Source organism: Vicugna pacos, chromosome 17 (assembly GCF_048564905.1).
Source record: "Vicugna pacos chromosome 17, VicPac4, whole genome shotgun sequence".
In the NCBI taxonomy this organism is placed as follows: domain Eukaryota; kingdom Metazoa; phylum Chordata; class Mammalia; order Artiodactyla; family Camelidae; genus Vicugna; species Vicugna pacos.
The window spans coordinates 30,375,330-30,391,033 of NC_133003.1; the positions used below are offsets into that span (position 1 = coordinate 30,375,330).

The 15,704-nt window shown below is 37.9% G+C and overlaps 1 protein-coding gene and 1 long non-coding RNA gene across 7 annotated transcripts in view; one reads left to right on the plus strand and one right to left on the minus strand.

Moving 5' to 3' along the window:
* FHIT (fragile histidine triad diadenosine triphosphatase) overlaps positions 1-15,704 on the minus strand; it is a 1,244,593-nt gene that overhangs the window by 888,439 nt on the left and 340,450 nt on the right. For 5 of the 6 annotated variants that reach the window (XM_072941591.1, XM_015236553.3, XM_031686352.2 and 2 more), the window contains one exon: positions 7,467-7,558. The gene's annotated coding sequence lies outside the window, so the exon portion shown is untranslated. Of the gene's footprint in view, positions 1-7,466; positions 7,559-15,338; positions 15,385-15,704 lie in introns of those variants that run through there. The other variant, XM_072941592.1, reaches the window with a different exon arrangement.
* Positions 1,294-14,832, plus strand: LOC140686780 (uncharacterized). The gene is made up of 4 exons (XR_012060693.1): positions 1,294-1,522; positions 6,282-6,375; positions 13,874-13,968; positions 14,649-14,832. It is a non-coding gene; the product is annotated as an uncharacterized lncRNA (long non-coding RNA).

Consider the following 15,704-nt stretch of genomic DNA (forward strand, 5'->3'; position numbering starts at 1 on the left):
TCATTCAATATTTTAGAAGCAGTACAATGTAGTAGGAAAACCATGGGCTTCGGTGATATAGAGACAGGGGGTCAAATTCTGACTAAAATCCTTGTAGGTGGCCTTGGTCAACTGACATCACTTCTCTGGGGCTCAGTTTCCAATTTATGAAACATGAACAATAATATCTTGTATGGAGAATATTATAAAGTGTTTCTCACAGTTGTTGCCAACATAAGGATACTTACATAAACAGTAACTAGATGATCCAAAGAGTTCACACTATGGAATTTTAACTAAACTAACTAGAGCCTGTCCTTAGATTTCGACCATGAACCTTTACTGGGGTTATATAAGGACAGCAGCAAACTAACATTTATGTGCCATGTGGTCTCAGTTCAACCTCCCAAGATTCTGAAAGGTAGGTGTTATTATCCTATTTTATAAAGTCACAAACACAGGAAGCGATCTTCGAATCACATGAGAAATTTCTGACATGTTTCAACATTTCTGACCACAGGAATATGAAACTTTCTGTGTGCCCCTCTTTCCTCTGCCTGAAAACTCAGAGAGCATTTTTGTGCTTAGTGTGTGTTTGCCACTCTATCAGCGATAGTGATGGTTGGATATTTTTTCTGCTTTTCTATGTAAATTTTATTCATCTTATTTTTAATTGGCTATACACCATCACAAATGAGGTAGAGACAACTTAGCTAGCTAGCAAGGGAGCTAGGAATGACAAGGATTTGTGTCACTTGATTCCAGGTCATGGACCTTCACGTATACTACAGGAATTACACAAAGATTCTCACAAGCAGTTACAGTAAAGCCATAACTTATTGCTTAGAGGAGCAAATGTCTTCTATTTAAGAGGAGAGAATATGGAAGCTTCAGTGTCCTTATTTCTCAAATAGGAATAATATCTATTTCTTAACATTGTTGTAAAGATTCAGAGAGAGTATTTGCAAAAGCATCCAGTTACATAGTAAGTAACATTTGAAAAGCCTGAAATATTGACCCTTTCAGATAGAAGTGAAGTTCCATTAATCAGAAGCAGTAAAACTCAAATGCCTAACTCTTACATATCGTTTAGAAGTCACTTAGCCCTCTGCCTTCCATGCGCTGATGTAAAATCCTGCCCCAGGCTGGGCGACAGTCCACACTTGCTGCCCTCCTGTCACGTCACAGGACACATGGAAATCAGAACGTTGTCAACAATCCCTAAATTCTTAATGTAAACGTATCCACCGGAAATACAGAACTCTATCAAGAATACACACATGTGAAGTTTTTAGGCTTAGTAATTCACATCTTAGTGTACCCAGAGAACTGGGCCAAAATCATGGGTCTGTCTCTATGTAAAACAGCAAGCTTCCTCATGTTTCAGAGCCATTGACTGTATCTAGAATGTAGCAGATATACCATTAAGATGTCCATTTGTCCTCAAGGAGCCCAGAAAAAGGCAGTGTAGATCCTCACGTGCATACCCTAATAACAACGGATCAGCGATATTTCCTCAGAAGAAATGATATAGTGCAGAGAGGTAAGTTTTAGAAACAGACAGATGTGGATTTGAAGGCGGGCTCTGCCACCCAGTTATATGATATTGCCCAATACATTGAACCTCTGAGCCTACAATTCTTCCACTGACAAATGGAGAAAATACTTCTAACTTATATAACTACTGTGAACAGGGATGATATTCAAAATATTTAACAACTCATATGGTAAGGGGACCAAACAGAATGGACTGAATAGCTGTTCTGATGCATACCAACTAAATATGAACTCTGAGGGACTGAATTATGAGAATGCCTAGCCTGATCCTGAATCATGGGAGACGGTAAAACATGTAAAACGCAGTAAATGAAGCAAACACGCAGTGCACAAAAATGTGTAATGAAAACCTTACAAGCCATGAGGCACACAGATGTCTATGCTCTTCACCTCTGCTTTTTTCTCACTTGTGCTAAGCTTTGATTCCACAATTTTATGAAATGGTTGTTAGCTCACAGTGATGAGCCACCTGTGTCTCTTGACTCACAATTGAGACAGTTCTCACAAAATTCTAGACTCAAAAATACTTCAGGTAATCTCATCAGAATTTTTTTAAATCACCTTTTTTTTAGAAGGGGCAGGAAGAATGAGTTTTCTATGAACTAGATGTTATATTTACCCCGTTTTTTTTTCTTTTTTCCTCCTCTTTTTTAATTGAAGTATAGTCTGTTTACAGTGTTGCATTAATTTCTAATGTACAGCAGAATGTTTCAGTTATATATACATATATATTCCTTTTCACAATCTTTCTCATTATAGGCTATTGCAAGATATTGAATGTAGCTCCCTGTGCTTTACAGTAGGAACTTGTTTATCATTAAAATTTTATCAGGTAAATTTTATCATTTATAACTCTTATCTTAATATAATGACCCTTTTATTATTATGAAACACTGTAATATAATCACTTTATCTAGACTTCTTATGCTTCCATAGTATATTTTTCCATCAATTTTACATAATTTATCATTTTTATATACTAACTGACCTTTTTTCTTTTCTTTTCTTTGTTTTTTTTTTTTTTGATTATGGGTGGGGGGAGGTAATTAGGTTTACTTATTTCAATTTTTTTTTTAACAGAGGTACTAGGATTGAACCCAGCACCCTGTGCATGCTAAGCATGCACTCCACCACGGAGTAATTTCCCTCCCACATCCATCAATTTACTTTAAATTTATCTGTAAAGTTGTTCTGTTTTTAATCCATTCTGATAAATTCTGATTTTTAGTTATTTCATTAACATTTAATATAATTAAATATGATTAATACAATATGGCTGCATTTAGAGCTACAATTTTATTATCTGTTTTCTGTTTGCTCCCTCTGTTTCTTGTTCTCTGTTCCTTTCTTTCTGCATTCTTCTGGGATCATTTAATTAAATTTTAGGATTCGACTTTGCCAGATTTTTAGTGGTTGTTCTAAGCATTAAAATAGACATTCTTGACCTTTCACAGTCTACTTAAGAGTTCACTTCATACAACCTCATATAAAATTTGAAAACCCTGCAACTGTATGAGTCCATTTACCATGCTCCCCCCATTCCTCATGTTATAATTGTCATATGAACAACATCTACACCTAGCGCATTATAAACACCACAAGACAGTGTTATAATTTGGCTTTAAAAAGTCCTCTGTATTTTAAAGATACAGAGATGAAAAATACTCTTTTATATTTACAATCTCTGACATTCTTCATTCCTTCTTGAAGATTTACGATTCCATCTGGTGTTATCTCACTTCAGCCTGAATAACTTCCTTTAGCATTTCTTGTGATGTAGGTCTGTTGGCAATGAATTCTCTTAGTTTACTTTTATCTGAAAATGTCTTTAATTTGCCTTCATTCTCAAAGGATATTTTCACTATACATAGATTTCTGGGTTAATAGGATTTTTTTTCTCTCTATACTTTAAAAATATCATTTTACTTTTCCTGGACTCCATAGTTTCTGATGAGAAGGCAGGGCTCATTTAAAGTCCTGTTTCACAGAAGGTAACGTGACATTTTTCTCTGTTATCAAGATTTTCTCTTATAGTCAGTGTCCAGAAGTTTGACTATGATGTGCCTAGGTATAGTTTGCTTCAAATTTACCCTGTTTGAGGTTCGCTGAGTTTCTTGATCTGTAAATGTATGTATTTCTCCAAATTTTAAAACTTGGGGTCATTATTTCTTCAAATATTTTCCTGCCCCATTCTCTTTCTCATCTCTTTCAAAGATGCCAATTACTTGTATGTTAGACATTTTTATTTTTGTCATGTGGGCCCCTGGGTCTCTGTTCATTTTTTTCTCTTCAGTATTTTTTTTTTAATCTTTTTTCTTTCTGTTCTTCAGAAGGAAAATTTCTACTGCTCTATCTTCAGGTTCATCGACAACTTTCTCTGTTTCTACCAATGGATTTAGGCCCACTCAGTGATTTTTTTTATTTCAAATACTATATTTTTCAGTTCTAAGATTCCCATTTGACTCTTTTTTATAGTTTTTATTTACTATGTTTTTATTCATTGAAAATGTATCTTTCTATCCTCATTGAGTATGGTTATAATAGCTGCTTTAAAATCTTTGCTAATTCCCACCCCTGGGTTATCTTGTAACAGAGCAGGACCCTGTAGGGCCTTCCAGGATCAGACCTCTCCCCTATATCCTCTGCTGTGGCTCCTCTCTGAAGTACCCATATAATAGCATCTCATGTATATTTCCTGAGTTTTTCAGATGCTTAAAACCACCACCAAAGGGAAGAAATTAACTACTTGATGATTGAAAGTGTGTAGCCCTGAGACCTTCTGGCACCTAGGGGTTGATAGTGTTGACAGCCCTGTTACCTCCACATCAACCAGTCAGAGAATCGTGCATGAACTGATCATGTACCTTAAGACTCACCCCCCTTACCTGGCCTTTAAATAAGCTTTGCTGAAACCCTTCGGGGAGTTCGAGGTTTTCTTGGGCATGAGCCACCCCCATCCTCCTTGCTCGGCCCTGCAATAAACCTTTCTCTTCTCCAAACTTTGATGTTTCAGTTTGTTTGGCCTCAAGGTGCAGTGGGCACACAAACTTGCCTTCGGTAACAATCTTGGAATTAGTTTTAGACGAGTGCCTTTTCTCTTCAGAAGGGGTCACATTTTCTTGGCTCTTCATGTGTTATGCAATTTGGGGTGGTATATGAATGTATGAATGTGAATATTACGGAGTGAAGACTCCAGAATCTATTATGGTTCTCTGGAGAGCACTGATTTATTTGTTTCAGCAGGCAATTAATTTGGTTATACCCAAATTACAAACTGTCTCTTAGGTAGCAGCTCAAATCTCAGCTCTTTTATCATTAGCTGTCCTAGTTTTTATCTGCTCCATGCATCCATGGTTCAGAGGTCAGTCAAAAATTTGAGTAGTATACATACATTGAATTGGGAGCTTTCCCTGTCTGTCTCCCTCCTTTGTAGAATTCTAACTTTGTTTTTCAGTGATTGTGATTGCCTTGAACCCTGCTCTTCAGGTCTTGGAACCAAAAAGACGGTGGTTTTTCTACTGGAGTTAGCCACCCCAAGTGACAATAACTTCAACATGATCTCAGTCTAAAAGCTGTAAAATGGGGAGCTCATTCTGCACTGGTCTCTGCCTCCAAGTTTTGAATATCAATTCCCTTCCCAAATCTACCTGCTTATTTTCACTGTCTAGGGCCTTCAAGTAATTTTCCCCCCCATACTTTACAGTTGTTATCTATGAAAATGTCAGGTTCAGCAGAGCTTACTTAGCCATACTGCAACCTCCATTCATTACCTCATCTGGTAATTTTTAGTTTCGGTTTTAAGTAGAAATGTTAAATCAGACATAGAGCTTTCCTGATCATCCTGCCAAATACATGAGAAGATTTGGAATGAAAGCACAGCATAAAGTTAAATGATAAGATGATAAAACATCAATCAGATCTGGCTCTTACACTGGCAGCATTTAATCTCAAAGCAATGAGGCTTGTACAGGATCACGACTACCAAAGATTATCTACATGGTACTTTGCCACGTTATTTATTTTACCTCAGTCTTTTTGGTCTCAGATAGCTCTATATCTTGCTTCATTGAAAAGTGCAATAGGTAATATCCTAAGAGAAACAGAATATTGAAGATAACATCCTTAAACACCAATACAGAGTTCGTAAGTGCACGTTTTCTTCTAGTAACAATCCTTACCATTTCTTGAGAGCCTCTCTGTGCTGGATACCTTGCTAATCATTTCATAAAAATTGTCATTTAATGCTTCATAGCCATTCTATGAGGTACTTCTTATAATTAGCCTCATATTATGGAGGAAGATACCAAAGCTCAGAGAGGTTAAAGCAGTTAAGTGAGATCACACAGCAAATAGCAGAAATCTGAATTAGTCCTTTTAAAGAAAAGAAACAGCAAAGGATGGGCATTTGTAATCATGAAGCACATGCTTTTTATTATTAGGAGACAGAAGAGAAATCTTTCTAACCAAAAAGGAGTAAGTGGAGATCTGAAAACTTGAAGTTATAGTCTACAATTCCTCCTTCCACTAATTACTGATGTTAAAATGCCACTCTTTCAGATATATACTTTATATTGACAGTGTTTGTGCTTAAAAGAGCCTTGTTTCAGGGCTTAAAAATACCAACCAGAACAATAACACAATGATCAAATAATTCCATGTCAAGATTACAGTAAACAGGCATGTAACACCAGCGTTCTATTTCAGTTCATTTCATTTACTACCCTTAAACCTTCTATGTCTTCCAGAAAAACTCTCTGGATAGGCAGGTGATTCACCAGTCAGAAATCAGGCACATTAGAAGTGAGGATACCTGACGCATGCCAGAATAGTCTGCATTTGGTAAGTAGTTCTAGAAAACGCAGCAATGTCTCACAGTCCAACAATCTTGCCCAACTTTGTAAACTTTGCATAAACCTATGGATTAGTTTCAAGTGACTGTGGAATGAGAGAATAGAAGGCAGGGCCAAGAGCAAGTAGGCAAACAATGTAAAGTGGAAACAGGAGATTTGGTCTTGACTGAAAGCAAGAAAAAGGATACAATATCTTTATGCTCTGAGACATGGGGCCATTCAATATTTATAACTGTTACATGTGCTAAATTGTTTACTGAGACCTCAGAATGGGAGCAACTATCAAGGGAGTCAAGATGAGAAGGGGTGAGAGAATAGGAGAGGGGAATACACATGTGAGTTCCAGGGAGGGGTTAAATGAACACAGTCCACTGACAACATGCTGGGGAAATTTTGCCCCATTAGCACATTTCCCTTCCTTAACTGCTATTTTTTTAAATGCATATTCAACTTATCCAGTGAAACCATTCAGAGACATACAAAGACAAGTAATTATTTTGCCCCGTCTTCAATTCTTTTTATAAGATTTATTCTTCACTTCCCAACGTATGCCACTAGGACTTCCTCTGACCAAGAACAATTCCTTGCCATTTTAGGAGAGATGTTTCATATCAGAAGCATCCTCCTGCTACAGCTAATGTCATTTCTTTTTCATGATCATTCTCAAAATCACGCAAAGCATAACAACTTGACTTTGTAACTGTTTAACCTTATTTTTTATACATAAAAATTATAAAACATGTGTAACTGCCTGGTGGGGGGAGAATAATATAGTAGCATGTCAATCAGGTAACAGTTAAACTACATTTCATGGAAAGGAAGGTAATGCTTTCTTTAAAAAGTGAAGTCATCACTCCTTTATTTAACTGACATAATATTTATACTCCCAAGTTTTAAGTGGCAGCTACAAATAGAAGTCGGGAGAGGGTAAATTCTCCAAGGGAATTGAGCCCTGAAATTTTTCCATTTTAAGAGTGCTATTTCATACATACGTGGGAATCTTACTACTATTACAAAGATGCGCATAGTAGGTCCGTTATACCGAACTCTATGAAAAATTTTAAATTAAGTAAACGTTACCTCTCTGAATACTGTCACTTCCTTGGATGCTCAACAGCAGGGTGCACGAAGATTTGATAGAAGGTCTCGGCAGGCAGGCAGTCCTAGGATACCTACACCATGAACGAGAAATTCACATGATCATTTCAGCAGTGATCCAAATGTCTTCTAGATACAACTTCATTAGGGACATTCACCATGAATACTGAGCTAGCATGACTGCATTGGTTCTGTTAAAAGGTCAGAATAAAGGCACATGTGCGATTCCTGTAAAGTATTGTTATTACCCTGCACAAGAGAGATCGCGACTAAAGAGTGGCTTCAGTGACTCCTGCAAGATCACATAAAGGAAGCAGCAGAATGGTGCTTTGACATTTCATCTTCTCATTTCTCATCCTGGGCTGTTCTGGCTGCATTATTTTTTGACCCTCCTCACAACCAGCCAGTCTTGGCACTCGGGTTTTCAATTTAGAATGATAAGGCCAACAACAAGTCCAGCAGGAAGAGGACTTCCCTGGTTTTGTGGTGGTCTATGCCGAAGCATTTATCTGAAGAGTATTTTGCGGGTCAGTTTACATCTTGTCCTTTGAAACTCTAGTGTCCATGAGAATCTGAGGGAACCTAACAATGGAAGGAACGTGGCTTTTTGGCCCTACTGGCCTGAGTTTGAATTCAAGTAATGTATTTACTATCTGTGTCTTATACAGCAGCTGAACTTCATTGAACCTTACTTTTCACCTCTGCCAAACGGGTATAATAATATATGAAGGGTATATTTATCAAGAGAATAATTTTTTAAAATGAGGATAAAACACCAAGGACTACTTCATGGCACATGTTAGGTGCTCAGGCAAAGTGAGAACCCCATGCCCCATGCAGGGACAACTCCAAAGGAGAGACATGACAGAGAAACCAGAGGAGAGCCACTGCCAATAAATCGCTCAGTGACAACATACTAATTCTCCAGCTGATCGGCTTCTCTCTGCTCAGACTTCTACTTCGCTTTGCCTTCACTTGACCTTCTTTGAAATAAAAGTATCAAAATTATAAACACCTATTCATTTCCTAGGATTTTGTTTAAAGGTAACAAAAGGTTTATTTCCTTTCTTTATCTTATGGTTTTTGGTCTGTATCATGTTATATGATCTGCTCACACAGTAACTGAAAACAGGTAATCATTTATTCAACAAATATTTATTGAGTTCCTACCAAGGTGTCAGGTACTGTTCTCTCCAGCAGTAAACAAATAGCCCCAAATCCTGCCTTCATAATGCCTGCATTCTGGTGAGGGAGACAGATAGTAAACCAAAATAAATATGTAAAATACAAGACTGGTTAAAAAGTACTGCATGCTCCGTAGAAACACAGAGTGAGAAAGATTATGAGTGTAATCGGTTGAATTTTTCACCTGTGCCAAAAAAAAAAATGTTTAAGTCCTAACCCCTAGTACCATGGAATGTGACTTTATTTGGAAAAGAGATCAATACAGATGTAACTGGTTAAAACAAGGTCACACCAGAGTAGAGTGGGCCTCTATTGCAAAAGACAATCATGTGAAAATAGACACACAGGGAGAATGCCATGTGATGACCAAGGCTGAGATTAGAGTTATGCAGCTGCAAGCCAAGGACTGAAGGCAACGCACTGGAAACTAGGAAGAAGGACTTCCCTGCAGGTTACACAAGGAGTGTGGCTCTGGTAGGACTTCATTTTCAGACATGTAGCCTTCAGAACTGTGAGAAAATAAATTTCTATTGTCTTAAGTCACCCAGTTTGTGATACTTTGTTACAGCAGACCTAGGAAACTCAGTGAATCTGGAGAAATAGTTGCATCTTTAAGGAAAGAGATAATGAAGATCTTACCCAAGAGGATAACGGCTCAGGAAGGACCTCAGTGAGGTGAAGACGGTCATAAAGATGGCTTTGGATGAAGGAAGTTCCAAGCAGAGAGAACAGAAATGCAAAGGCCTGGGGCAGGAGAATGTTTGGTGGATTATAAGGACAGTATGGAGGCCAGTGTGGCTAGAGCAGGGAGGGGAGAGTGAAGCACGTGAGACAAGGTCAGAACCATGACAGGGAGCTGGAGGGTGCTGGACTCTGGGGCCATTGGAGGAACTTGGTCTTTTACTTGCAGGCCAGCAGACAGTGCTGAGCAGAGCTGGAATAAGATCTGATGTACATTTAATAAGATCTTTCTAGCTCTTCGAAAAAACACTGAAAGGGCATGGCCACGTAAGAGAGTCCTGCAGTAACCCTGGCGAAGAAAGGTGCTGGTCAGATAGCACAGAGGGTAGGGAGAAGTGAGCAGTTGTCTGCTGCATATTTTAAAAGTAGATCCAAAAGGATCTGCAGTGGTCCGCAGGGAGAGAGATATGCCAGAATTCTTGATAATAATCTTCTCAAATTGCCAGACCAGACAAAGATAGTGGCAATATATTTAACAGTCAGAGAATAAATAAACAGAGTATTTAAGGAACTCCTAAAATCAAGAAAAAGATGAGTAAACAAATAGAAAAAAATGGCAGGTTAAAAGAGAAAATCTCAATGGACAGCGAATATAAGAAAAAAACAAAAAAAAGCTCAGCCTCACAAGAGGAAAATGCAAATTAAAATAATGGAATTCCATTTTTCTTCTACGAGAATAGTAAACATGAAAAAGACAGGCAAATTCAGTGTTGTTCAAGATGTGGAAAAAACAGCATAGTACTCTAGTTTACTTCTGGCAGAATCATGAATTGGTATATCATTCTAGTGAGTGATTTTGTTGCATTTATCAGGAGTAATACTACATATATCCCACTGCAGACTCTTACTTCTTGTGGGGTACACTGGGCTCAAGCAACACAGAGATACTTACCAAAAAGATTATTGCAGTGTTTTGTTTTGTTTTGTTTTGTTTTGTTGTATAGCAAAACTTGGAAATGACCTAAAAGTTGCCCTGAAAAGGGAATAGGTAAATAATCTGTGCTATATTTTATAGGATGGAATATTATTCAGCTGTTAAAAGGAATCAGTTGGTTTTATAATCATCAGTATAGATAAGTTTCATAAATAATTTTGTATTAAAAAAACAACAAGAAGAATTTAAACATACAAACATAATAGTACATATTAGTTGTGGGTACATCTATGTGTACAAAAAAAAAATAAACAACAGACTGATTAAATACATCCTAAATTTATGGTAGGGAATTCTGGGGAGAGAGTGTAGGCAGTTGAGAGAGCGGAGAGTGAAAGGAAAGATTGGATATGGTTAAAAGGGTATTGGTTTCATCAGTAATTTCCTTTACAAGAAACAAACACACGAACTGGAATTAAATCTAACATACATAAACAGAGGCTCCTTTTTCGAAAGTAGAAATACAGATGTTTATCATACTATCTTTTGTGCTTATTTGTATTTTAAAATTTTTCTCTGAAGAAGGAAGGAAAAACAGAGGGAGATAGGGAGGGGAAGGAGGGAGGGAGGAAGGAAAGGTGGAGGGAAGGGAAGAAGGAAGGAAAGACGCCCATCACCAGTTCTGATGCACACTTAACTGGTCACAGAGGGTTGGTTTCTTTAAGGGTTAGACTCAGAACTATGTTTTAATAATCAGTGAGAAGGACGGTGATTCCTCCCATCTTGGCTCAGCTGGGAGGACTGAATTTAAGTTCAGCCAGCAGAGGGAACCATCTGTCATTTGGAAAGACACTAAGCCCTCAGCCAGGAGAACCAGTAGCCTACCCCTTCAGCACATGCCAGCGCCTGTGGAACCACAGGGAAGAGGGAATGCGCACTTACAGAGTAAACTGAGAGCACACCATGGACATCTTTTCAACCTTTCTAAAGGGCTCACTGTAATTTTATAGAATCAGGGGAACAATATGCTTGATTAGTTCTTCAGCGGACTTAGCAATTTTGCTTTTTATATTTCTCTCCTTGAAGCAAGTTTGCCATTAACCTTATATGTCCTAGGGCTTGAGATTAGATTTTTTTTTCCCCCTCCAAACTAGAATTTTTGCTTTAAAATAAAAACTAGCTTTAGGAGCATTCTTTTTTTTTTTTTTTTTTTGCCACTAATAACCAAAAGACCCTCTCTGAGGCAAGGAGGTCATTCTTTACTGAGGCTAGAATTGTAATGAATGTTCCTTCTCTTCCTGGAGGGAAAATCTGTGGAGAAAAAAAAAAGCTTGCAGGAAAGTTCAGTAATCATGAAGTGAAAACCCAAAAGAACCCGATGCTTCCTCCTGGGTCAGTACTGTGTTTAAAAATGCCGTATACGTACACTTCCTTGAGAGACCCGAAGGCACTGAAGAAGCAGTTAGCCAAACCCTTAAAGAAAAATCTGGCAATCACCACATCTTTACATAATGCACCCAGGAGGCAGAGAGCAACAGTTTAATGCTGGATATGCCTCAATTGCTTTGCCCCACCACAGCCCTAATATTTAAGTATCATCTTTTTGTGTGTGTTATCCTACAGGTGGGATTTGGGTTGGTTTCTAACAACAAAACAAACAGGGTAGACAGGGCATGTTATGAATAAGTTACCGATGTAAATGCGCTATTTTGTGCCTTTGAATCTGGGTGATGATAAACGTGATCCCGCACGTGGAAATTAGACTTTTCAGAGCTACTACACTGAATCATTTAATTTGTCTGAGTAAGTACTTATAATCATGTGGCTGCTCTGGCCTGCAATAAACATTTGATGTTCAGATGAACAAATGAAATATGTGATAACTCCTTATAAACGGAGCCTCACCAAAGGGCATTCAGCAAGGGGGCTGTGCACCAAAGAGTATGGCTGGAAAAAAATTACACTCCAGTGCCCTGAAAATGAAAATAAAGAATCATATGGCCTCTGGTTCTACACTTTCTGCCTCTGGCTAGAAACACGGCTGAGGCCTCACAATATAATGATGGCGAACTGTTGCTATTTGGGGTTGTCACAAGATAACTTATCACACTATTCAGGACACACGAGGACACTATCAATTTGTTCCTTCAGATCATAAACCTGAGGATGCTTTAGCAACATAGCATAGGGAGAACATTTCTGCATAGTGGTTAAGAACATGCATTTGAATCCCAGGCTCTACCAACCAATTAAGTGCATGGCTTTATCGTAGTCATCAATCTCCTTTATGCTCATTTTCCTCATTGGTAAAATGGGGATAATAACTTTGCCTTCCTCATAGAGCTGCAAGGGGCTCATTTTATGTAAAGGGCCTGGAACTAGATTAGAATTCATAGAAGCAGTTACCATCACCTTTTTTAAAAACATCGTCATTGGCATCATAATTGTTATGTTTAACAGAATCTTTATTTTCATCCATTTTCCTCATTTTCATTCAAAGTTCATTAAAAGCACATTGTTGGTAATTAATGACTTTCATTCGGTTAACAAAGTATTTATTGAGTATCTAATAAGCACCAGACACTGTGCTAGGGGCTGGGGCACTAAGGTGATCAAAATCAAGCAAGATCCATGCCTTCTGGAACCTATTAGAGGAGACAGACACTAGTCAGAAGGCTCCCACAGGGCGTATATGTTTTCCAGCTGAGGAAAGAGCTCTAAAGGAAAGGGGCAGATCCTTCTAAGAGATACTAAAAAAAGGAAGTTGAATTTAACATGAGACCAGAAGGACGAGAAGGAGGTAAAACAAGGGGTGGAAGGATTGTCTTCTGGGGAAAGAGAACATAACATTCAAAGGCATAGAGTTTATGGCACGTCTTCATTGTTCCTGAAAGTCAAGTCAGTGCAAAACTGTCTACTGGATGGTCCATTTTAATTGAACAACTATATATCCAATACCTACTGTGTGCCAAGCACTGTGCTGAGCCCTGGGACACAGTAACAAGCAAGACAGATAGGAATCTGTACCCCCAATCTTTCCTCCTGATACTTGAATTCCTCTATTTGGAAATCACACTAAAGTCAATGTTTACTTTCTAAGCAATAAATTCCACCTTTAGTTTTGATCCCAAAGAGATTCTACCAACTTGGAAAAACTGTAATGCTTTCTCTGGTCGGACAAGGAAAGTTACATAAGCTAAAAATTCCTTTTCTGCTCTAGGGACCAGGAAAACTACAAACAAATTTAGTTCATTCATTCCATGGACATACCAACATATACTAGTAAAGACGGTCACATTTCTGTCTTATGGGTAATTGTTTTATTACTTGCACAATACCTTTAATTTAGTAAAGAGCCTCAAATTCTTTGGGAAATTGGTTAAAGAGAGGAAAGACGGGAAAGTAAAAAAGGAACATAAGGGGAGTTTCTTGAGGTCTGGGAATTGTTCAAAGTGCCTTCTGCAGTTTTCACAGTACTTTTGGATGGATGAATAGATCAATGATAAATACAAAGCTCTCCTGGCTCAACTTGGGTTCCATTATGGGGGATGGAGGGGGTGAAACTTACTTACTTTTCTCTAATCTCCAGTTTGAGAGGAAGAGCTCAAAAAAGTAGCTGAAAAGTTTAGTTGTCACTGTTAAGCAGCTCAATAGAAGAACCATGGAGACCACAAGAAGAGAGAGGTAAGAGAACTTATAGGTATCCTTACAGATTTATTTCAGGCAATGAGGTCCTTGTAACAGAACATTTCTCTCTCTTTCTCTAGTGCTAGTCAAAACAAGAGAAATGTCATAATTTAAACTGATGTCTAAGTAACAGGGGAAAATGTTAAGTTTCTTTATGACAAAATGGAAATACATTTGCAATTCTATTTTCTGATGTTCTCTCAGTTATTTTGGAAAAAAAACTTTTAGTCCTTTTGCTTTAAAATTCCCCATTGGGAGAACTAAACTATAATCTATATGGTTAAATACCAGAAAGAGGAGGAATAATTTAAAAAGAAGTTTAGAAGACATCCACTTTATCAATATCAGAGCATCATGGAGTTCAGTCTTGTTCATGGCTAAATCCATCCCATTTACAGCAAAAAACAACAAATGTTGCATTCAAGGCAGCATTAAAAACTCTCATCCTTGTCATTAGCTCAACATATTAATGAGACTTTCTGAATTAATCTCTGGTCACGAACTGTTGATGTGATATAACAGCTGTAAATAGTGCACAGATTGCTTCAAGTAGCTGGCTAAGACCAGTTTCATGATGCTTCAGTTCTTTGACAGGTAGAAAATTAAATCATTTCTGCATTTACCTAAGATTAAATCATCTCTGAATTCTAAGACTGAATCATTTCTGTATTCCTTAGAAACTCTTCAGGGCTAACAAGTACATCACTTCCCCAACTAGTCGATAAACTGAAAAGAAAATAATATTAAGCGATGGTACTTGAGGAAATAGTTAAAACGAGAGACTCAGAAAACAAGATTGTGAAGATATATAATGAGGAGATTCTCAAAACGGCAAGGTGAGGGAAGGAGGGAGTCACAGCTGAACAACGAATGTTTTTAAAAGGTAAGTTATTCCTTAAAGCAATCACCAAAGTGTGAGAGTTCCTCCCATGGTTCTCCACCTTACTCTGAAAGGGAACTTCTTATAATGCAAGACTAAGAGAGCCAATTACTTCAGCACCAAGCTACAACCTAAATCTCCGGACTTGGCAGTTCAAAAAAAAAAAAAAAAAACTCTTGGAAAAAACTCTTGGAAAATGTTCTTATAAAATCTTCACTAAGAACTGTGACTTTATAAATGTAGACTCTAAAAGAATGAATGAAAACTAAGCAATTAGATAGCAAAGTAGAGAAGAGAGAGCACTGAATAAAAGACCTAGTGGTTTCAGGTGTACCTCCACAACTAACCAGCCCTGAGATTTAGAAAGTATTTATAATAGAAATCAAAATCATAAGAAATTAACAATTACACAGTACTTAGTATACCAATAGCTTTCTGTACATTGTCTAATGTAACCCTTACAACAGCATAAGAGGGAGAAACTCACAATGCCACACTGGAGAGAAGAGAGTTGAGTAGACCCCCCAGCTGCTCTAAGTGGTAGGATCAGGATTTAGACACAAGGCTCTCCAACTCCAGAGCCCAACCTTTAACGATGCATTCTGCAGACAAGTTCAGTAGCCTCCTAAGAAGATCTAAAAGGCTTCTTTCAGCAATGAGGTACTACAATTTATGAGGCAAGACAGGATAATGGAAAAAGCTCAGGCAGGTTTTGAAGTGACTTTGCGGCCCAGGATGTTGCGGAAAAATGTGTTATAGCTCTGTGTCACACCTCAATTGTGACAGCAACCTCGATCCAGGCGACCAAGCACCACTCGGAGAGTTGGAGAACTCAGGTTTATTACGCCAGCTG